Source organism: Pecten maximus, chromosome 13 (assembly GCF_902652985.1).
Source record: "Pecten maximus chromosome 13, xPecMax1.1, whole genome shotgun sequence".
NCBI lineage: Eukaryota > Metazoa > Mollusca > Bivalvia > Pectinida > Pectinidae > Pecten > Pecten maximus.
The window spans coordinates 14,619,214-14,643,588 of NC_047027.1; the positions used below are offsets into that span (position 1 = coordinate 14,619,214).

The 24,375-nt window shown below is 37.7% G+C and overlaps 1 protein-coding gene across 3 annotated transcripts in view; it reads left to right on the forward strand.

Moving 5' to 3' along the window:
• Nucleotides 1–24,375, forward strand: part of LOC117340255 (cell surface glycoprotein 1-like) — a 37,833-nt gene that overhangs the window by 8,019 nt on the left and 5,439 nt on the right. Inside the window, exon 1 of one of the 3 annotated variants that reach the window (XM_033902014.1) lies at nucleotides 15,258–15,475. The exons of the other annotated variants lie outside the window; for them this stretch is intronic. The gene's annotated coding sequence lies outside the window, so the exon portion shown is untranslated. Of the gene's footprint in view, nucleotides 1–15,257; nucleotides 15,476–24,375 lie in introns of those variants that run through there. 3 annotated transcript variants of the gene reach the window in all.

Sequence of the window (24,375 nt, forward strand, 5' to 3'; positions counted from 1 at the left end):
ACTAAAATGCTACGTAAGTTGGGTAGTTATATGGCGCAGTGGTTACAGAACTCAATTTTCAACATAGGCTGCCGGGGTTTGATTCTCCGAGAGGATACTGTGGCTGTGGGACTGTCTCCTGATGTATTTGATATTACCTATAATTTGTGTTTGGTTGTAAAATAAATCATATGTAAAGCACTTTTGTCATGACTGCATTTAATAGTAATGGATGCTTCTTTTGCCAAGTTTGATGTTGCAAATAGTCTAAACCATATATGCATAAAACTAAAAAATATATTGATATCATTTACGTGGACAAACATGTTATTTGTTTTATTTGCATTGCCATTTTAGATATTGTCTCCATATCTGTATTTTATCTAGAGTTAAAACAGTTTAAATACGAATTTTGTTGCGGGATTAAAGTCTTGCAAACATTAAGGAAATTTGATACTCTGAGTTTGGTTCACTGCTCAGCATTCTATTATCACACGTAGTATGATCCTAACGTTAGAGGCTATTTACAGAACCATTTCAGTGATGCCACAGTAACACTTGCATCCCTCCCGGTCTGTTTGATCAAAACTGGATGGTCAAATTAGGATTCTTTGTTCATCCAATTCAATGCTGAACGTCAGGGAGCATTGACTTCCATTTAAAGGATTTCGGTATGATTCGGTCCAAACTGCAGGCATGTCAATACAGACGTCAACTGGAAAAATGAAAAATATTTTGCCGTCGTCGGAAGGGGGAGGGGGGTAACTTATCTCAATATTAGTTGTTTCTGATTCTGACGATCAAGTGCAGGGGACAGCAGCTACTGTTTTAAGTCCTATTTTAGGAAATTAATTATTTGAAAAAGGCTGAATACATGTTTCTGAACTCGCTATTTCTAGGCGTGGTTGTTAATAGCCGAACTCTAATTTTTATTTCAACATGTCGTGCTTCCAATCATGATATAGTCTAATTAGAACTACATTTCTAGCATGTGTTTGCGTGCATGTCACTATTACGTAATGATAACTCTGGGTTGATGTACAGCTTTGAACATCCTGTGTAATGACTTGTATGCCAGTAATGCGAACAGCACTTGTCATCTTATCACGTATCCAGTAACACATATCGTGGCTGTAGGATGCATACCAATAACGGTGCCAGAAAATGCAATTAAACATCTACAAATCTGTAGAGGAATGCATCTGTTTACCAAAACGTCTTTAATTTAACTAAGTGTTAAACAGAACGAAAACTTGAAACAAAATATGTAAAAAAATTTGACATATCCCAAACATGTACAGCTCAGACATGCATGTCAAGAATAAATGATATAATTCTTTAGACTTTTGAACCATACTTTAAATTGTTTTACGCCGCCTGGCTTTGAGACAGTTGCCTCTTTGTATAGACTCTTTGAGAGAGTTGACTCTTTGTAGACTCTTTGAGAGAGTTGACTCTTTGTATAGACTCTTTGAGAGAGTTGCCTCTTTGTATAGACTCTTTGAGAGAGTTGACTCTTTGTATAGACTCTTTGAGAGAGTTGCCTCTCTGTGTATAATTAGAGACATATACCACTCTATATAACCTCTTTGAGAGAGTTGCCTCTCTGTGTAGACTTTGAGACATATGCCACTCTATATAACCTCCTTGAGAGAGTTGTCTCTCTGTGTAGAAGTTGAGACAGTTACCACTCTGTGTAGACTTTGAGAGAGTTACCACTCTGTGTAGACTCCTTGAGAGAGTTGTCTCTCTGTGTAGAGTCATTGAGACAGTTACCACTTTGTATAACCTCTTTGAGAGAGTTGCCTCTCTGTGTATACTTTGAGACATATACTACTCTATATAACCTCTTTGAGAGAGTTGTCTCTCTGTGTAGACGTTGAGACAGTTACCACTCTGTGTAGACTCCTTGAGAGAGCTGCCTCTCTGTGTAGAGTCCTTGAGACAGTTACCACTCTGTGTAGACTCCATGAGAGAGCTGCCTCTCTGTGTAGAGTCCTCGAGACAGTTACCACTTTGTATAACCTCTTTGAGACAGTTACCACTCTGTGTAGACTCCGTGAGAGAGTTGCCTCTCTGTGTAGACTTTGAGACAGTTACCACTCTGTGTAGACTCCTTGAGAGAGTTGTCTCTCTGTGTAGACGTTGAGACAGTTACCACTCTGTGTAGACTCCTTGAGACAGTTGCCTCTCTGTGTAGAGTCCTTGAGACAGTTACCACTCTGTGTAGACTCCTTGAGAGAGTTGCCTCTCTGTGTAGACTTTGAGACAATTACCACTCTGTGTAGACTCCTTGAGAGAGTTACCACTCTGTGTAGACTCCTTGAGAGAGCTGCCTCTCTGTGTAGATTTTGAGACAGTTACCACTCTGTGTAGACTCCTTGAGAGAGTTGCTCTCAATACCAGTTCCGTAGTATGACATGTATTTTCTATGAGAAACGATCTCAACTTACTGTTACGTCGATTTGACGTCATGACGACAATACCACAACCCAGCCACAAGTACCTATTCACTTACCTCCAAGTTTAAAATATCCATACCTGATCGGCGGAATTTCTGTTTATGTACCAGACTATTCTTGGATACTGAAGTCGACATGCTCATAGTTGGTTCATAATTGTGATTATATGGTGTGAGCTAGATCCTGTTAGGAAGGAAGTTTAAATCAACCTCAAATGTACATGAAAGGAGAAAAAGTTTAAGATGACTATATAAATACGAGTTATTGCTATTATCCAGTAAAGACTTGACGGATGCCAATATTTGTGTCTTCCTGCCAGCATTGTATTGGTATGAGAGGGAAACAGATATATTTGTAAAAAATAACTAATTATGAGAGGTGGTCCACTAGTTACTTTACCCATACCGTAAATAGCCCTTCTATGTAGTTTTGATATTTTGTATGTTTCTGCTATGTATCAAGTATTTTGTAATTGAGGACTATTTTTCGCACAAATCATCCCTCATATTGCCAACAGGCTAATAAGCTCTGCGTAATGCTGGCAGATGTTGGGATTGTATTGATTTGACACAGGTCTAGTAAGCTAGTTTTCAGTGTGTGACCCCGACCTGGACTGTTGGTGGATTGAGTAGTACCGAAATATCCTAAGTATCTGTCTGAGTGTTCGGGATAGGTAAAATACACGATAACGTGTACATGTCAGCCTATTAGGCAGATCTGACATGCCGATAGATATGAGAAATGCCGAGCAGTTATCGGCTACAGCGAGAAATGTTTTTATACGCCGTGGTCATTGATATTACACATCCGACTAATACGTAGTCATAACTTAATACTCAGTGGATAACTATTTCAATGTTTGTATTACTGGTTAATTCGACAGTATCTGTTGTTTCACCAGTTTTTTAAGACGATAATTAATTCGTGACAAACTCGCACTTGTACGTATAATCTAGGTATTCTGGAAACCTACATTTTGTATGTGTAACGCTGTCTACATCCAATCGCACTACAGACACTGTGATTTCAATGCCAAAGAGAAACAACTATTGAGGGGACATCGTTACGTTTCAGACATGTTATATAACTAGTTGTTTGGTTATATTATAGTGCGAATTGTCTGAAATGTCGTGTCAAATGTGCACTGGTTTGTTCTCCCTCTCGGTCTGTTATACTGGCACCAGAAGGGAAGCGTCATGTTTCTTTATGCAACACATCCAAAGAATGTCAATTACAAGTGTTTATTACGCGGTAAGTCTGGGCGCATAATGCATCCATAAAGACCCCAAATTTAGTCGCCTCTTGCAGTCATGTTTCCTATAATACATGCCAGCCTTCAAACAATGACGGGTTATATCGAGACAATAGTTCAAATATTAGCGCTTCCATCATTGCAATTTCGGGGTATACGTTTCCACTTTCCTATCATCCGTGTGAAATATTACTTACTGCTAGATTACGTGATATACAGGCAAATGTAAACACGTTCAGGCGACAAAGGTAGTGCGGTGGCCGAATTATGTTTATCGTTTGAGACGATTCCGGAATAGCTGGTATTTCCTGGACATCCGCTTCCGGTCGAACACTTTCCGTCACAGATGTGACTGTTTAGAGCAACCATGAATATACACGCTGTTCTGTAGATATTAGCTGCAGTTGATTCACAGTGATACTGGTAGATCTTGCAGTCCCTTCATGGAGTACGATCATCCTCGTGTCTTATGGGGCATTTTTATTTCACTTAATGTGTCACTTATGTAAATTATATTAATAAATTCTGATAGAACATATGTTTAAGGTATGGATTTATGTAAAATGTTATACAGTTACAAGCAAATATGTAAGAAAGCTGTCAGTAGGCATTAACATCTGACATTAAAATTAGTGTTTGATGTAACGCATACTAAACACACGACATTTGTTTTAACGTTATGTCGTAAACTCTAATCAAAACATTCAAAGCGATTGAAGAAAGCTGACAGATACTTGTCGTATTTACATGTTTAAATCGAGCCCCCTTATCCTTAATTATAGCCGAGATGTTACACCATAAATGTATTGTACAAATATTGTACGAGGTGACCTTGACAAACATAACCCATATTGTTATATGTCAGAGAGGTCATACTGGCATTGTCATCGTGTATGGTAAGGACTTCTAACATACAGATGTCGTCCTCAATGTACATATCGTTACCGAAAAATATAATAAATAAACGACAACGTTTGGAGTATAGATAAAGCATATTGCGACTTTTCAAATGTGTCTATCAGAAATCCAATAAAATAGTGTGATGTTTAAAAAGAGATTTACCAAGCAACTATTGAGTATTCATAACTTTCCAGTCGCATCAATGTTCATATGCATTTAAGGTGTAACAATATTTGGTTGGTCATTTAAACTAAAATGTAATATAATTGTATAACCCCCTTCTGGCCGTCAATGTTTTACACATACAGAAGTGCTAAATTACCAGTAATTCGCTTTGTAACAGTTTAAGGATTCCACTGTTGGATTATACCGTCATTGCACAAATGAAACACGTTAGGTAAATTTGCATGTACGTGTGTGATTCGATGTGAAGATCAGGATACCGGCTTTCTAAATATGACGTCATATGCATTGTGACCTCATGGAAGGAAGACTGGACTTAGAACATTACTGATTAATTCCTAAACTTTTAAGATTTCTCACTATATATTATGACTGTGTAAGATAAATGAAGAAATTAATTAGTTTAAATGTAATAATATAGAATTATATGCATGATATGCCGTTATATATGAGTGATACAGACCTATCATGACTCACAACCGTCTGACAACCCTGTCTCAAAACGTCTAATGGTCACAGCTGATATGTTGAGGCTGTGATATATATTTCATATTTTACTGTTTATATATATGAGTCAGACTCGAACAGTATAAAAGTGACTTGCTTAATGCATCCTAAGTAACAAAACATGTGATATATGTTCATTAGATTTGGCGCAGTAACATACCAGTACAGGTAGACCTGAACCAATGTTAAGGTAATTATATTCGGATGCCACCAAAATTGCATTCAAATTGACAATAAATACAGTTCCTTTGTGTTTTATCAAGTCTTATTTATGCGACTGGTTATTTATCTTTATTTTATCTATCATTTAGATATATTCCATTGTCATACACATTGATGGGCCCAAGATATTGTCCAATTATCAAGCCCTTTCCCAGAGGATCGCTTGGTGCAGTTGATACTTCAGCTGTAGCCTTCCAGGTGTTGAATAAAGAAAACGCCGTCGATAATCTGATAATCAGTATTTAAGATTACAAATACACATATATTGATGATTCAGAGGTACATATCTTCGTTATTGACCTTTGATAGTAGAATGCTCTTATATCTTTTGAAAAGGACCTTTTCATAAAAGATTACAGTCATATACCTTAAGTATGTTTTAAAACAAACATGTGCAGCTGCCACGGAAAGATAGTATATGATTTCTCGGTCATGTCAACATGAGATAACCTCAATTTTTAATGCTGACTTGGTCAACATGAGTTTAATTTATCATTGTGTCGTCGGTGTGAAATTAGTTCAGATGCAGGCGACTATATTGTCTGTGGTTTCTGCAGGAGCGCACGTAATATTACTTCTTTAAAGGTACAACCGACTTGCTGGTCGGTCCTAAATTTGTCGTATCTAACTTACAAGTGACAGACAAGTTTGTTTGTGTTTCAGACAGGTAGACGATACAGGTCTGACCTACAACTAAAGCTTTCGATCAATCAATTGGTCGTTTGCTTAGGTGACTCACCGCGACTGTTAAGTACAGAGACAGCTTGCGAGTGTCGGTTCTCGCTGCAATTTTCTGCATAATCAACAAAAATGATGTGGCGAGCTCTTGGATTCTTGTATTGGAAAATAAAGTAAAATACGATTTTTAATATAAGATAAAAAATTTCACTATCCTAATGTTTTTCTAACGTAGAATCAGTAGACGCACATATAATTTAAATTTTACGGCAAATATTTCCCGAAGACACAACGGCAGCAGCAATAATCTGCTATTTGCCGCAATGAACCAAAAAAAACCCAGGAAAGATAGTTACATTGCAGATATTGTTTTTAATATAATTGGACTCCTTAGCGAACGTTGTAAATCAACTACATTGAAAGAACACACTTACGATTTGGCAAAATAGAATATGTAATAAAAATAGAATAAAAACACGGGAAATGTTTTAAAAGATTGGATGAAGCAACAGGGTTTAATCTTAACGAGAATAAGCAATAGTGATTTGTTACATTGCTGTATGTGAGAAGAAGTGATGTTCAGTTCTCCGTTAATTACGGTTTTAGTAAACCTTTTCACTGTCACATAACTCTACATTCCATAAAGCAGTATGTATTGTAACTCGTCCTGCTGTCACATGTGGCGATTCGTGTTCCATATTAACCGACTCTGGATCTATAATGCGGGCTTCGGCAAATACTGATAAATAATCCACCGTTACAATAGACGTAACAGGTGCGCGAGGACCCATTGATATTATCCTAATGCATTAGTCATCTCGATACACTGCCCAGCTATTTACTGATACACACATGTAGTTTGTAGCTAATCTAGATTTTTTTTATTTATCTTATTTATCTTTATCGCCAACATTGCTCTCCTTGTGTGTATTTTTCTGGGGTCTGGCTTCTATAGCTCGCGATAAGTATTTTGAATGTCATGGGTGCCAACTACTGAAAACACACTTCAGTGTTTTAAGTGCTAACTGTATATACAATTTGATACTGCAAAACTATATTTTCGGCGACTTCAGTTTTCGCGGTTGCATGTTAATGGATACAGTACGATATCTTTGTTAATGCGTTTATTCCATTGCATGTAAACATATTTGATTAATAACTATACCACAAGAAGACGGTCGACACTTATATTTATATTACTTATTGACATTTCCATACCGCGTATACAAAGTGAGAATGAATGTCAAAAACAAAAACAATACTTTTTCTTGAGATTCTGTGTTTCCAGTCGCTAAACTTAAGATATGACACATTGCAATATTACGTAAAGGACGCCGATGTCAAACAAAGAATATCATACCAGATATACGTGATCGAGAGGCGATATCAATCGTGTTCGTTATTTCGTGACGATAGTTGTAAATCAATGATTTAAGACATGAAATACTCTTCCGACATATTGAACTATGGTTAATTCCTGATGAATGTATTCAAATGAATTTCGCAAATATCCTAAAGTTACCTTACTTTACCTCTAAATATTGTGAAGTTCTTTGTGAAATCGGCAATGCAATATTGATCTCTTATATTATATGTTTTGGCCATAATAGTAATGTCCAGTCAGATCAAATGCATATATCAAAGGAAAACTAAGTGTAATTTAATCTTGAACAACTAGTTTGGAAATAGGAATATAAAATAGATTATCACATTATACTAATTATACTAATTCAGGTATAATAAAGGATAGGCTACGTTCTTACAATGAGAACCGGGGTGGTTAAAATGAAGTAACCGGGTAATATTTACCATCATAGAGCACGTTTAAGAAATATAGAACTGTTTAACCTCGATATGAAAATTTCCTAAAAAGACCGTGATATCGATCATAAAACTGTCATACCAACACCAACCTGCATTTCTCGGAAGCCTAGGTTGCAAGTTTTTCTGTCAGCAAAAACGTAAACAAACTTTGATGATAAATTATGATATTATATCGCGTTGGCTTTGACACATACTAGCGAAATCAACTCGCTTCAAAAGCATATTGCTGCTCAAATACGGGAAGTATGGTATTTTTTCTACTTCCATTGGAATTTCGAATTTGGGCCACATGTTACAACATTAGCAACTATTACACTTTCAGTTTCGTATCAGATTTTGATTTGTCTACAGCAAACCACGTGAAAGCTTATTTAACATCGAACGTGAGAGTGTATTGTGACGTCGCGCAATTATAGCCAATCAGATTTTTCGGATACATGCCCGCGTCCGAGAGTGCAACACGATATCGTATCAAAGATGCTATATTTACGACGCTTTGGTAAATGTTTTGTTATAAGATGCAATTTAAATGACATTGGATCACAAGTATTAGCTGTATGACAGCTGAGTTCTACTGGATCTAGTTTTCCTCAACTGTATACTACCCTCAATAGGCGTTAGCATCTTCTATGAATCACGAGTCTCTATAAATTACCGTATTCTGCCTTCTATGAGTCATTTCATATCATATGGGTAATGACAACGGAATAATCAGTAGATGTGACATGTGGTATAGTAGACATTATACTGGGATGGGTAGAGACAAGGGAGTATATCAGTAGAGGGGACATGGGGTACAGTAGACATTATACGGGGATGGGTAGAGACTAGGGAGTATGTCAGTAGAGGGGACATGTGGTACAGTAGACATTATACGTGGATGGGTAGAGACTAGGGAGTATATCAGTAGAGGGGACATGTGGTACAGTAGACATTATATGGGGATGGGTAGAGACAAGGGAGTATATCAGTAGAGGGGACATGTGGTACTGTAGACATTATACTGGGATGGGTAGAGACAAGGGAGTATATCAGTAGAGGGGACATGTGGTACAGTAGACATTATACGGGGATGGGTAGAGACTAGGGAGTATATCAGTAGAGGGGACATGTGGTACAGTAGACATTATACGGGGATGGGTAGAGACTAGGGAGTATATCAGTAGAGGGGACATGTGGTACAGTAGACATTATACGGGGATGGGTAGAGACTAGGGAGTATATCAGTAGAGGGGACATGTGGTACAGTAGACATTATACTGGGATGGGTAGAGACTAGGGAGTATATCAGTAGAGGGGACATGTGGTACAGTAGACATTATACTGGGATGGGTAGAGACAAGGGAGTATATCAGTAGAGGGGACATGTGGTACAGTAGACATTATACTGGGATGGGTAGAGACAAGGGAGTATATCAGTAGAGGGGACATGTGGTACAGTAGACATTATATGGGGTGGGTAGAGACTAGGGGTATATCAGTAGAGGGGACATGGGGTACAGTAGACATTATACGGGGATGGGTAGAGACTAGGGAGTATATCAGTAGAGGGGACATGTGGTACAGTAGACATTATACGGGGATGGGTAGAGACTAGGGAGTATATCAGTAGAGGGGACATGGGGTACAGTAGACATTATATGGGGTGGGTAGAGACTAGGGAGTATATCAGTAGAGGGGACATGTGGTACAGTAGACATTATACGGGGATGGGTAGAGACTAGGGAGTATATCAGTAGAGGGGACATGTGGTACAGTAGACATTATACTGGGATGGGTAGAGACAAGGGAGTATATCAGTAGAGGGGACATGTGGTACAGTAGACATTATACGGGGATGGGTAGAGACTAGGGAGTATATCAGTAGAGTTGACATGTGGTACAGTAGACATTATACGGGGATGGGTAGAGACTAGGGAGTATATCAGTAGAGGGGACATGTGGTACAGTAGACATTATACGGGGATGGGTAGAGACAAGGGAGTATATCAGTAGAGGGGACATGTGGTACAGTAGACATTATACGGGGATGGGTAGAGACTAGGGGTATATCAGTAGAGGGGACATGTGGTACAGTAGACATTATACGGGGATGGGTAGAGACTAGGGAGTATATCAGTAGAGGGGACATGTGGTACAGTAGACATTATACGGGGATGGGTAGAGACTAGGGAGTATATCAGTAGAGGGGACATGTGGTACAGTAGACATTATACGGGGATGGGTAGAGACTAGGGAGTATATCAGTAGAGGGGACATGTGGTACAGTAGACATTATACGGGGATGGGTAGAGACTAGGGAGTATATCAGTAGAGGGGACATGTGGTACAGTAGACATTATACGGAGATGGGTAGAGACTAGGGAGTATATCAGTAGAGGGGACATGTGGTACAGTATACATTATATGGGGATGGGTGGAGACTAGGGAGTATATCAGTAGAGGGGACATGGGGTACAGTAGACATTATACGGGGATGGGTAGAGACTAGGGAGTATATCAGTAGAGGGGACATGTGGTACAGTAGACATTATATGGGGATGGGTAGAGACTAGGGGTATATCAGTAGAGGGGACATGTGGTACAGTAGACATTATACGGGGATGGGTAGAGACTAGGGAGTATATCAGTAGAGGGGACATGTGGTACAGTAGACATTATACGGGGATGGGTAGAGACTAGGGAGTATATCAGTAGAGGGGACATGTGGTACAGTAGACATTATACTGGGATGGGTAGAGACTAGGGAGTATATCAGTAGAGGGGACATGTGGTACAGTAGACATTATATGGGGATGGGTGGAGACTAGGGAGTATATCAGTAGAGGGGACATGTGGTACAGTAGACATTATACGGGGATGGGTAGAGACTAGGGAGTATATCAGTAGAGGGGACATGTGGTACAGTAGACATTATACGGGGATGGGTAGAGACTAGGGAGTATATCAGTAGAGGGGACATGTGGTACAGTAGACATTATACGGGGATGGGTAGAGACTAGGGAGTATATCAGTAGAGGGGACATGTGGTACAGTAGACATTATACGGGGATGGGTAGAGACTAGGGAGTATAATCTCGACTGTACTGAAATCCTCCGTAATCTCTACCCATTCTCTTATCATTTCTACTACATCTCGACTATACCATATCCTCCGTAATCTCTACCCATTCTCTTATCATTTCTACTACATCTCGACTATACTGATATCCTCCGTAATCTCTACCCATTCTCTTATCATTTCTACTACATCTCGACTATACCATATCCTCCGTAATCTCTACCCATCCTCGTGTCATGTCTACTACATCTCGACTATACTGATATCCTCCGTAATCTCTACCCATCCTCGTGTAATGTCTACTACATCTCGACTATACCATATCCTCCGTAATCTCTACCCATCCTCGTGTAATGTCTACTACCTCTCGACTATACCATATCCTCCGTAATCTCTACCCATCCTCGTGTAATGTCTACTACATCTCGACTATACCATATCCTCCGTAATCTCTACCCATCCTCGTGTAATGTCTACTACATCTCGACTATACCATATCCTCCGTAATCTCTACCCATCCTCGTGCAATGTCTACTACATCTCGACTATACCATATCCTCCGTAATCTCTACACATCCTCGTGTAATGTCTACTACATCTCGACTATACCATATCCTCCGTAATCTCTACACATCCTCGTGCAATGTCTACTACATCTCGACTATACCATATCCTTTGTAATCTCTACCCATCCTCGTATAATGTCTACTACATCTCGACTATACCATATCCTCCGTAATCCCTACCCATCCTCGTGTAATGTCTACTACCTCTCGACTATACCATATCCTCCGTAATCTCTACACATCCTCGTGTAATGTCTACTACCTCTCGACTATACCATATCCTCCGTAATCTCTACCCATCCTCGTATAATGTCTACTACATCTCGACTATACCATATCCTCCGTAATCTCTACCCATCCTCGTGTCATGTCTACTACATCTCGACTATACCATATCCTCCGTAATCTCTACCCATCCTCGTGTAATGTCTACTACATCTCGACTATACCATATCCTCCGTAATCTCTACCCATCCTCGTGTAATGTCTACTACATCTCGACTATACCATACCCTCCGTAATCTCTACCCATCCTCGTGTAATGTCTACTACATCTCGACTATACCATATCCTCCGTGATCTCTACCCAACCTCGTGTAATGTCTACTACATATCGACTATACCATATCCTCCGTAATCCCTACCCATCCTCGTGTAATGTCTACTACATATCGACTATACCATACCCTCCGTAATCTCTACCCATCCTCGTGTAATGTCTACTACATATCGACTATACCATATCCTCCGTAATCTCTACCCATCCTCGTGTAATGTCTACTACATCTCGACTATACCATATCCTCCGTAATCCCTACCCATCCTCGTGTAATGTCTACTACATCTCGACTATACTGATATCCTCCGTAATCTCTACCCTCCTCGTGTAATGTCTACTACATCTCGGCTATACCGTATCCTCCGTAATCTCTACCCATCCTCGTGTCATGTCTACTACATCTCGACTTTACTGATATCCTCCGTAATCTCTACCATCCTCGTGTAATGTCTACTACATCTCGACTATACTATATCCTCCGTAATCTCTACCCAACCTCGTGTAATGTTTACTACATCTCGACTATACCATATCCTCCGTAATCTCTACCCATCCTCGTGTAATGTCTACTACATCTCGACTATACCATATCCTCCGTAATCTCTACCCATCCTCATGTAATGTCTACTACATCTCGACTATACCATATCCTCGTAATCTCTACCCATCCTCGTGTAATGTCTACTACATCTCGACTATACCATATCCTCCGTAATCTCTACCCATCTTCGTGTAATGTCTACTACATTTCGACTATACCATATCCTCCGTAATCTCTACCATCCTCGTGTAATGTCTACTACATCTCGACTATACCATATCCTCCGTAATCTCTACCCATCCTCGTGTAATGTCTACTACATCTCGACTATACCATATCCTCCGTAATCTCTACCCATCCTCGTGTAATGTCTACTACATCTCGACTATACTGATATCCTCCGTAATCTCTACCCATCCTCGTGTAATGTCTACTACATCTCGACTATACCATATCCCCCGTAATCTCTACCGATCCTCGTGTAATTTCTACTACATCTCGACTATACCATATCCTCCGTAATCTCTACCATCCTCGTGTAATGTCTACTACATCTCGACTATACCATATCCTCCGTAATCTCTACCATCCTCGTGTAATGTCTACTACATCTCGACCATACCATATCCTCCGTAATCTCTACCCATCTTCGTGTAATGTCTACTACATCTCGACTATACCATATCCTCCGTAATCTCTACCATCCTCGTGTAATGTCTACTACATATCGACTATACCATATCCTCCGTAATCTCTACCCATCCTCATGTAATGTCTACTACATATCGACTATACCATATCCTCCGTAATCTCTACCCATCCTCGTGTAATGTCTACTACATCTCGGCTATACCATATCCTCCGTAATCTCTACCCATCCTCGTGTAATGTCTACTACATCTCGGCTATACCATATCCTCCGTAATCTCTACCCATCCTCGTGTAATGTCTACTACATCTCGACTATACCATATCCTCCGTAATCTCTACCCATCCTCGTGTAATGTCTACTACATCTCGACTATACCATATCCTCCGTAATCTCTACCCATCCTCGTGTAATGTCTACTACATCTCGACTATACTGATATCCTCCGTAATCTCTACCATCCTCGTGTAATGTCTACTACATCTCGACTATACCATATCCTCCGTAATCTCTACCCATCCTCGTGTAATTTCTACTACATCTCGACTATACCATATCCTCCGTAATCTCTACCCATGCTCGTGTAATGTCTACTACTTCTCGACTATACCATATCCTCCGTAACCTCTACCCAACCTCGTGTAATGTCTACTACATCTCGACTATACCATATCCTCCGTAATCTCTACCGATCCTCGTGTAATGTCTACTACATCTCGACTATACCATATCCTCCGTAATCTCTACCCAACCTCGTGTAATGTCTACTACATCTCGGCTATACCATATCCTCCGTAATCTCTACACATCCTTGTGTAATGTCTACTACCTCTCGACTATACCATATCCTCCGTAATCTCTACCCATCCTCGTGTAATGTCTACTACATTTCGACTATACTGATATCCTCCGTAATCTCTACCCAACCTCGTGTAATGTCTACTACATCTCGACTATACTGATATCCTCCGTAATCTCTACCCATCCTCGTGTAATGTCTACTACATCTCGACTATACCATATCCTCCGTAATCTCTACCCATCCTCGTATAATGTCTACTACATCTCGACTATACCATATCCTCCGTAATCTCTACCATCCTCGTGTAATGTCTACTACATCTCGACTATACCATATCCTCCGTAATCTCTACCATCCTCGTGGAATGTCTACTACATCTCGACTATACCATATCCTCCGTAATCTCTACCCATCCTTTTGTAATGTCTACTACATCTCGACTATACCATATCCTCCGTAATCTCTACCAATCCTCGTGCAATGTCTACTACATTTCGACTATACTGATATCCTCCGTAATCTCTACCCAACCTCGTGTAATGTCTACTACATCTCGACTATACTGATATCCTCCGTAATCTCTACCCATCCTCGTGTAATGTCTACTACATCTCGACTATACTGATATCCTCCGTAATCTCTACCCATCCTCGTGCAATGTCTACTAAATGTCGCCTCCACTCATCTATTAATATATATACGTAATTACCTGTATATTGTTTGTCCTAGACCTTTGGTCATCGTAGGCCGTCTATATCCGTACCAATGTTTATATATAGTGTAACACACATAACGTGACGACATGTTTACCCATTTTCCCGTGTTAAATTATCTGTTAAGTAGCTGAACTAATGCCAGGTATGACTGTACCTAATTTTACACAGATCTCATTATCACTATTGATATCTCTTTTTAATTTTGAAATTGTTTTAATCATCAGTATAGGAGAACGTAGCAGAGGTTTGGTTTGTTTTCCTATATATATATATCTATATACATAGATATATATATCGGTTTGTGGGTCAGCGTGTTACACCCCTTGCTTGTAAATGGCTCTATCCACGAGCCTCCTTTGGATTTGAATACGTCACGTCCTAGCGAATCGATGGGTTGGGCCAATGTCAGTGTAAACGTATATACATACGTTGTGTTTGCAAAGCCGAACGTACAGTTGTAGAACTCATGTGAGATATTCGTGCAAAAGTCTTTCGGAATTGTGAAAACTCGATTTTCTTGAAAATATCATCACCATCAGTACTCAACAAAAGAAAACAATTTGAGGCGAAAAAGGTGAGCCTAAGTTAATAACAAAATGTTTTAATTTAATCTTAAAACGTCTGTTTTGTCTTGTAATTCTCAGGTATTTTCTGCACATTTGATTTTTCTTTGTTAAAGAAATTTAAAGTTCATGAACAATTGAAAAGTAATAATTGCTGATGTTCCGTAAAGTTTTATTTCAGCGACATATTTATAGGTAAGCAGCTGCTGAATTGCGCTCTTTCGTAAATTCCTTCAAGCTTGATAAAATACACGACTCTGGATGGATAAATAAACTATCATTTGATAAAGTTTATGTTGATAAATTGCGCTCTTTAAATAATTCCTTCAAGCTTGAAAAAAATACTATAGTCCGGATAAATCTATTTTCATTTGATTAAGTTTATGTTGATAAAGTTAATTAAATGAAACAGGTTATGTGATGGCTTACGTGCTGATTTGATATATTGCAGCAACGATGTAGTTATGTTGAAGATTGTTTTGAAAGGATTTTTGCAAAAGTCCGCATTTTCTTCTCCGTCTGTTACAAATACACGGTTTGTACATTACGAAGTTACTTGGCGCATATTTTCCAACTGAAGTGAAATATGTTTTGTTATATATGTTCGTGTCTATTAGTTTTAAATTACTTTTCTTTGTGTAGAACATGAAAAACATTAATGAGGCTTGAGGGAAATATGCGATGGGCGAATTTATAGTGCAAAGAGGGTTTTATGACTGAAACGTTGGTTCTCTTTAAAATACCAACAGTGTTGTTGATTGTTTTGTGTGACATCAGTTACCTGGTGTAAACAATTGCTATAAGATTAAAGGTACCTTAAACACTTTGTATTTGGATTCATTTCAAACCGGTTCACATCATAACACGTAGTACCGCCTGGAACATGCAATCGTTTGTAACTCTAGACGAGACATCTTAAATTTATCGACTTTTTTTTAGAGAAGCAGGCGCTTCCCATTGCTGGGTAAGACCCTTGTAATAAATGTATTTTTGGCAAAAGTTTGTTGAGTCATGCCCTGCAATTTTGATGTTGTTCCAATAGAATTCAGAAAATCGAAATAAAAAGCTATGAGCAAACATAACACATATCTTGCCAAGAGTATTGATATCTATGAGATGTTTTCTTCATTTCTTTCTATCATCGTACCTAAAGCGAATCATGGTAACCGCAGATTTCGAATTGACGTCTGTCTATTCTTAAGCTTATGCAGGAATGTTGATACCGTATGTTCAAAGTTAAAAGTCATCTTGACAAGCTTATACTTAATCGGATTATAATCAGCGGCTGTTGCAAATGTAACCGAGTTTAGAATATACATCTTTTTAGCGGAATGTTTATTCAGTCTTATATGATGTAAGGATGGCGAAATGTAGCAATGTACACCAATGAGTTTGGTATTGGAGGACACTTATGTTGATTAAACCATTTCATTGCATTAGAACAAAGAAATTTGGATAACATATGTAGGATTGGTGTTCGTAAGACTAAACTTACCCTTTCTGTTCTAGCGTGCAATATTGCACGGCGTATCTGTTAACCAAATAACCATACAATGTATATTAAACCCTATCATTATCGTCAGCACCTTGCATTGGAAACTAAAATTGGTCACACATTCTGATTTTCTCTTTCTTTACATCTTATGACATAGAAAGCCAATTTAAGAATGCGTCATTTCCCTGCTATTTATAGAACACACTCATTGTACAGCATCTTTCTGCATGGGACTATTTTAAATCCGAACAAACATGAAATGTAGTATTTAGAAGCAAAAATGAATATTAAGTAACGCTATTTCAAATTGCTATACTGACATATGTGTGTCGTTGACGGAATGATTCGAGACAAGTAAATGTCGTCTGATGTCAAGGCTGACACATCAGTGTTGCAATGTTCTCTTGTCCGAGGATATCCATTAGAATTTAAAATTATTTCACCTGGAGGTGTCAGGTTTTTTTTTTATATTAGTAATAAAGGAGTTTCAGACTGCAGGTTTTAACATTGTTATGACATGAAATTACCACATCAGTCTACGATAAGTTTAAAAACAATAAATTTCATAAAGAAAACACCATTTTTTATATCATTTGATTAAAAAAATGAATTAAATGATTCGTTATATACATTATTGAGATTATAAGTTCAGAAAATTAGCGTAGCTTTTAGCTGAATATCAATATTCAAGTTAGTTTTTAGATATATTTTGTTCGTAAAGTTTTCACTTTAGACGTAGGGTTGTCTAGAACGCATTTTAAAATGCCTGGTAAATATCAGACTCTGACATGCAATCGCAATTTTTCTTCAGAGCAATCTGTGTGTTTATATTAACATTTAACAGCAGGAATTAAAAATTAAACTATGTAGACATTTTCAACTGCGCTTACCCAAACTGAAAATGCAGCCCAAATGTCACTACGACATTTGCTATGTACGAAAACTTACATTAAAGTTATGAAGTTGGGTTATGCCAACGCTCTTATTTACTAATGTCCTTTTAAAATACTCGGTCAATGTCTTTTGTTCAAGGTGACATAAAAGATCATTGTCACGTTTTAGTTCTGTATTCATAAACGCATAAGTACAGCCGCTCCTTTCAGTCTCTTTTTCATTTATCGCCACCACAAAGAAATTATTTTAAGTAAACGTAATGATAGGTTTAGTGTGTATCTGCGAAATCTACACCATGACTTAAATACTTTACTCGACAGGGCGTTAAGAAACAAGTTAAAAAACCCATATGTCTGAATTGACAGTGCAATGAGCAATTTCGAAAGAATTACTAAAGCTAAAGGGACGTTCCACTGAGAATTCTTTTTGTGAGGGAATCTGCGATAAGTGACCCGAAGATGCGTGTCTGGTTGAAGTTCTCGTGGAGCATCTGGAGACATGGCATCCGAGCCTACTGTTTCTTATCGTACAAACACACTTGGTTAGTCTTGTCTTGATTCGATATCCTGTGAGGCCTTTGATAGAGTCAGGGTGATGCTCGCCCTGTGTAGATCGAAATTGTAGATTTGAAATGTATTTTTAAACCAAACAAAGCCTTTAAAATATAATATATAGGCCAGAATAACCACATCGCTTCTTTGGGGAACATAACACACTGTTCTTACGAAATATGAATCTAGCTCAACCTGGATGAGATAACGTTTTAATCAATTCTACATCTACTTTATCTTAAACTGGCATAGGTAGAAAAAATCTGTCGAAAGATAAACGTAGTAAAATCCTCATTCGTGTTCTCCATGTCACGCACTATATTTTATTTTAATCTACATTCCCAGGGCGGGGTTAAGTTAATGGGCATATTGAAGTCGGTCAAGCCAACATCATGTAGAAATATTCGTATACAGATGTAAGTTTTCTGTTATCATAGGTTATCACATAGTTCATGACATGTGCATTTGTCAGATTTATGTAGTCTGTATATCATTTTAAGACAGAAGACGATCCAAATTAGAGTGAATATGGCAGCGTCGGATTTCCATTCTATTTTTATCATGAACATATCTAATAATATATAAGATAAAGCCAATGTATGGTGATTTTCAAAACAACTTTAAGAGTTTTTCTAATTCCTCATCCTTTATCAGAGGGCGTGAATGTTAGATGGAAGCTAAATATTTATGATGTTATTTGATATTGTTAGAGAAATTATCGGTAATCTATTATACTGTTAGCTCTGCTTCAGCTGTCATTCAAACATTACTATAAATATATATTAACCACACGTCATTGCCTCCCTTGTACTTTTCGGCTCCTTTCGTGTATAAAGCGTCTGTTTCATTCGTTAGTAAGCTGTTCTATGTATACGTAGGATGGGTCAGTGCACGCTCGTTAATCGGTCGATTAAAAGTAAACTACAAACAGACATAAAATCACCGTATCTCAGAGGCATCGTGGAATGTTACAGATAAAATAAAATGTTCTAGCTTTGTACCTAACATTTGGGTACTCTTACAGATACAATTAAATGTTCTCGCTTTGTTCACAAATCAAATTGAATGTTCATTACAGGTAAAATGAAATGCTCTAGATTTTTACCTAGTTCTAGGTTACTCTCACAGATAGAATTAAATGTTCCCATTTTTTCACAGATCAAATTAGATGTTCTCGCTGTACCTAATATTATACTCAATGATCTCTCTTTGTACGTAACGTTAGGTTACTCTAACTCTCTTTGTACGTAACGTTAGGTTACTCTATCTCTCTTTGTACGTAACGTTAGGTTACTCTATCTCTCTTTGTACGTAACGTTAGGTTACTTTATCTCTCTTTGTACGTAACGTTAGGTTACTCTAACTCTCTTTGTACGTAACGTTAGGTTACTCTAACTCTCTTTGTATGTACTTTTAGGTTACTCTAAATCTCTTTGTACGTAATTTAGGATGTTTTTAGGCTGATAATGATGATTTGTATATTTTATACACGTCATCCTGGCCAACACATAAACCAACACACATGTTGGCATTGCTGCAATGATTTGACGCCATTTCTAATTCATTTGACTTTTTCACCTCAACAAAACAACAAATATATATCGTCGTTTTGGCAATGTTATGCATGAACACACTGATTATACAGACATGCCAGTAGTATAAAGAGGATACCTCACTGATATCGAAATCCCACACACACACTCACCAGTTCTCTACTTAATGTCACAGTGTATATTACTCAGGTACCGCCGTTATAATTATGTGTCGTGATGTAACATCTTATCCCGTCTCGTTCAGGACGATGTTACACCATTTTTGCATTGCCTCTTTTTTCTCGGGCATCGCAATGTCTTTCAGATATTTCAGAAACACCCAGATGAACAGGATCAAATAAATCAAATAAAAGGAGTGTTGTCTACTTTTCCCCTGATTTACATGCAGTATTTTCATGGTAGACGAACTTAATTAACGAGAAAGTCTAACTAGTAGTTGTTTTAAGAATGTCTTTGTTCTCTTACTGAAAATATCTCGCTGTTTAAACATTTCTCAAATGAGGTCTTAAATATTAAACAGGAGCTCTGGATATTGTGGCGCATTTTTCGTACGACCGTAGGTACTAAAATAAAGAAGTATAACTGTCTGCGTGCTCAGCAAATGCGTTTGATGTTGAGTGGTGTCATCTGTCAAAAGTATCACTTGATTACTAATAGTACAAACAAACGGAAGAGTCAAACGGGTCACAGACACACATAGTAGTATTACACAACATTAAAAGAACTCCATTGATCTGTCGCCTAAACAAATATACCTTTTCCCGGTGGTGACTAAGTTACACTGTACTTTGAATATCACAGGCCCCATTGAATAAATTTCATTGAACGTCGTCGTTACGTAACATGGTAAATTTGCTTTTATACGCTGACAGATAAATTTCACTAAACACGCTGTCACATTTCCGGGGATTGCCGAGTAACCGGTAGACAGGGTACATCGTATCCCCGGACGACAGACGGTGACCCCCTGCTTCTTTTACCCCCAGCTGTTTGTATGATATTATTACAGTACAATGCATTGTCTATTTAACACCACAGACTATAAACGAACAGTAAATCCTTAGCACTGGATAACAGCAATTCAATTTTTCGCTCACTCAACAAAATTTTATAATGAACTGTCTATTGCTTTAAGATTAATGGCTTTTACTGACCCTGTCTGTGTTCTGAATGCATTTGTTGTGTACGACGCAGTTGCACGCGCGCGTGTGTGTGTATAAATATATATACACACGCATAGATATCGGTCATTATTATCTTGGGATTGTTCTTGTAACAATTAACAGATCACACATGGTATATGTTTCAGTAATTAAAAACACATTCTTCGATATATAGAAGAAAAAAAAATGTTGAAGTCAAACTTTATCAAGCTTATACTAGTACTAAACATATACCATGCAATACAGTGTGATTAAAGCAGAAAAGGATACAGCGGCCAGAATCAATCACGACCCGAACAATAATTTGAAATAATGATAAAAACAGACGCAACATTATTACTACTTGAATTGAAAATGTTGCTTTACTTTTGGAATCAAGTTATATTTTCAAAACAAATCCCACATTCAGTGAGCCGTACATCTACCTGAAAAGAAAACCAGATACGATTTTGTTTTTCTTTAAATAATTTTAAAAGACATAACTAATCTGTGGCCTAAATATTGCGTCTTTCCCACACTTCCCGTTTCTGGAACGCTATATTGAGAATCTGTAAACACCTTTAGGTACAACAATACATGATATCTCGTAAAATCACGTTGACCTCGTAAATTGATTTATGAGGTCATATTGTCTGATATAAAATACTTAAAACTACTCTAGTAGAGAGGCTCTGCTGTTTGTCTATCACCATTCAAGTTTGTTTTCCCTTATACGTGTATGACACCTGTGACTGACCGACTTTTGCCAGACTTTGTATATTTTTGCTAAAGCGTAACGCTATGTCGTAGTTTTGACATACATATCTTTGTCGGTCAGTATTCTATTCATTTCACATGCAAATAATTCACAATAATCCAAATAAGCCGAGTCAGAGTTGTGATCATTGTGGTCGTGTTTGGCTAATACAAGGTAATAGTGTTCTTTCCAAACATCCCTCTGTCTATACAGCGTGTCACCTAGAACCTAGCCCAGGTGAGGTTAATGTAGGTAATTACGCTCCCCACAAATACGTACCACAATAACTTAAAAGCCAACATTCCTGAAATTTGAGGACATCCCAGGTGTCATACGCGGACTATTGATTCTAGTGTTTTTGTTTTGGACGATTTATGAATGAACTGTATTATTATTTACGAGGAGCTTTCAATGTGTTCATACTGTATGACATTATCATTATCAGGCTGTGTATTATGTTCTTACAATACAAACAACTTACCTTTTTACCCTTGTTAGTATTCATTTGTTAGAATAGATGTATAATAAGTACAGTTTGTTCATAGTTGTATGTTGGTGTCATCTTAAACTTGAATCGGGTTTAATCATTCTAACACTCGCGTGACCTGGTCCATAAATTACCAACCTCTGTGTACCTTACAGAACACCAAACATCCGTGATAAAGCTTGATTAAAATTAAATGTGAGCTGCATAGTGAAGTATAAGCATATTTATATAATGACAAAAAGTTAAAGAAACGGAATCCGGCGCAAATATATCAACGGTACAATATAGCGTTCGGTCAATCTGTTTAAGTTAGTGTTGCTGGAGAGCGGGGCAGGGGGGAGTTACTATTTGAGAACGGATTCACGGGCTCGACTGTATTCCAATATAATATCAAAAATGGATTATCTTTGACTCGGCGTAATGCTTCAAATAATCGTCCAGATATCCAGTGTAATATATATATACCCTGTGTTTTTTATTGGCTGAGCCAGACAGAAATCAATGTTCATGTCATAATGAGGATGCTGCCGTAATGAATAAAAAATAACGCAACGAAATGCCGACATTTAATTTTGACCTCCACATTTTTACTTTAAAACTGTCAAATGTAAGTTTTCTGAGTTCTGTGATTAACAGCAGAAAGTGGCTTCAATTTTCACTCTATACGGTATTTTTTGAAAGTTATCTCGAGGTGTTGATTTTTGCTCGCAATAATAAAAAAGAATAAGGCTCGTTTTACAAAATGTAATATCATTTAAAAAATACCATTCAGATGCTATAAACATATAATATGCCTTGCAGTTTCGTTGTCACCACCCCAGTCCTCATTCTGAGAACGTGGCATTGTCTCGATATGACATTGCTTTACACGGGATAGTCGGTAATGGGGCAGGACGTCTCACCTAGTTTGATCCTGTGTTGTTGGTTGTTTAATTTAACAAATGTGTAAATAACTGAAACGATAGAAGTTAACCAAAGAACTAAGGATGTAGTATTGGCCGAGTAACAGCCTTCACAAATGTGTTAAATGTCGCTTAATATCAAGACAATATGATTGCTTATAATTCAAGTTCTAATTAACTACTTAGTTAAACAATGAAACAATCAGTATAACAAGCCGTATGTTGTCATTTGTAATGATGCACTTCGCGGTCTTATTGGAGGAGTCTATTATAATAATATTGTCTATACATTCCCATCAGTCCTATAACATAAACCAGAAACAACGTAAATAATAATACGACCTCAAAAAAGAAAGGGAGTGTATTCTTCATGAATCACATATCGAATTAGTCCCATAGTTATGGGAAAATGATGTTTTCTTGATGGTCACACGTAATTTGTCTACTATTTGGCGACTGTCCAGCATTCCGCTGGCACATTGTACTCTTAGACACATGTATAGCATTAGTTGAGGTGTGGTATCTGATGAGTCTGGATAGTGATGTCCAGGTGATGTACACATTTACTGTCTGTTGTATACTTGTAAATTCTACACATACTTTTACTGCGTCTTCTTTCCTTGGCTTGTTTTGATCTGTATGTATAAATTGCGTGTCATTTAGTCTTGTAGTAAAGAGTATACATGTATAAAGTATTTTTTCTGAACTTATTACCGAAAATAATTTCTACAAAATGACGCCAGCATTTTCTTTCTGGACAAATACGACAGCTATTATCAGCCATCTTAATAGCTATGCTCATTTTAAACATGACAATATTTTAGTTTAGCTGTAGAATAGGTTTAGTGGTCAATATACGTCTTGCTATATCAAAGTTGTGCATACGTATGAATGCGAGGTTTTCTTCACTTGTGGGACATTGTTACATTAAACGTATTCAACAATTTTAATTTCACATTTATAAGTAGTCACTTTCAATTAAAATGAACAAATTATATGATAAGGCGCTTAATGTCGTTTGTTTTGTTTTTGTTTTTATCTTTATCTGTTGGAATTTATATTTATCTTAAAGGATATTGAATGAAAAACAATAATTCGTCAAGTTATGTTTACCACCAGTAGAATAACGA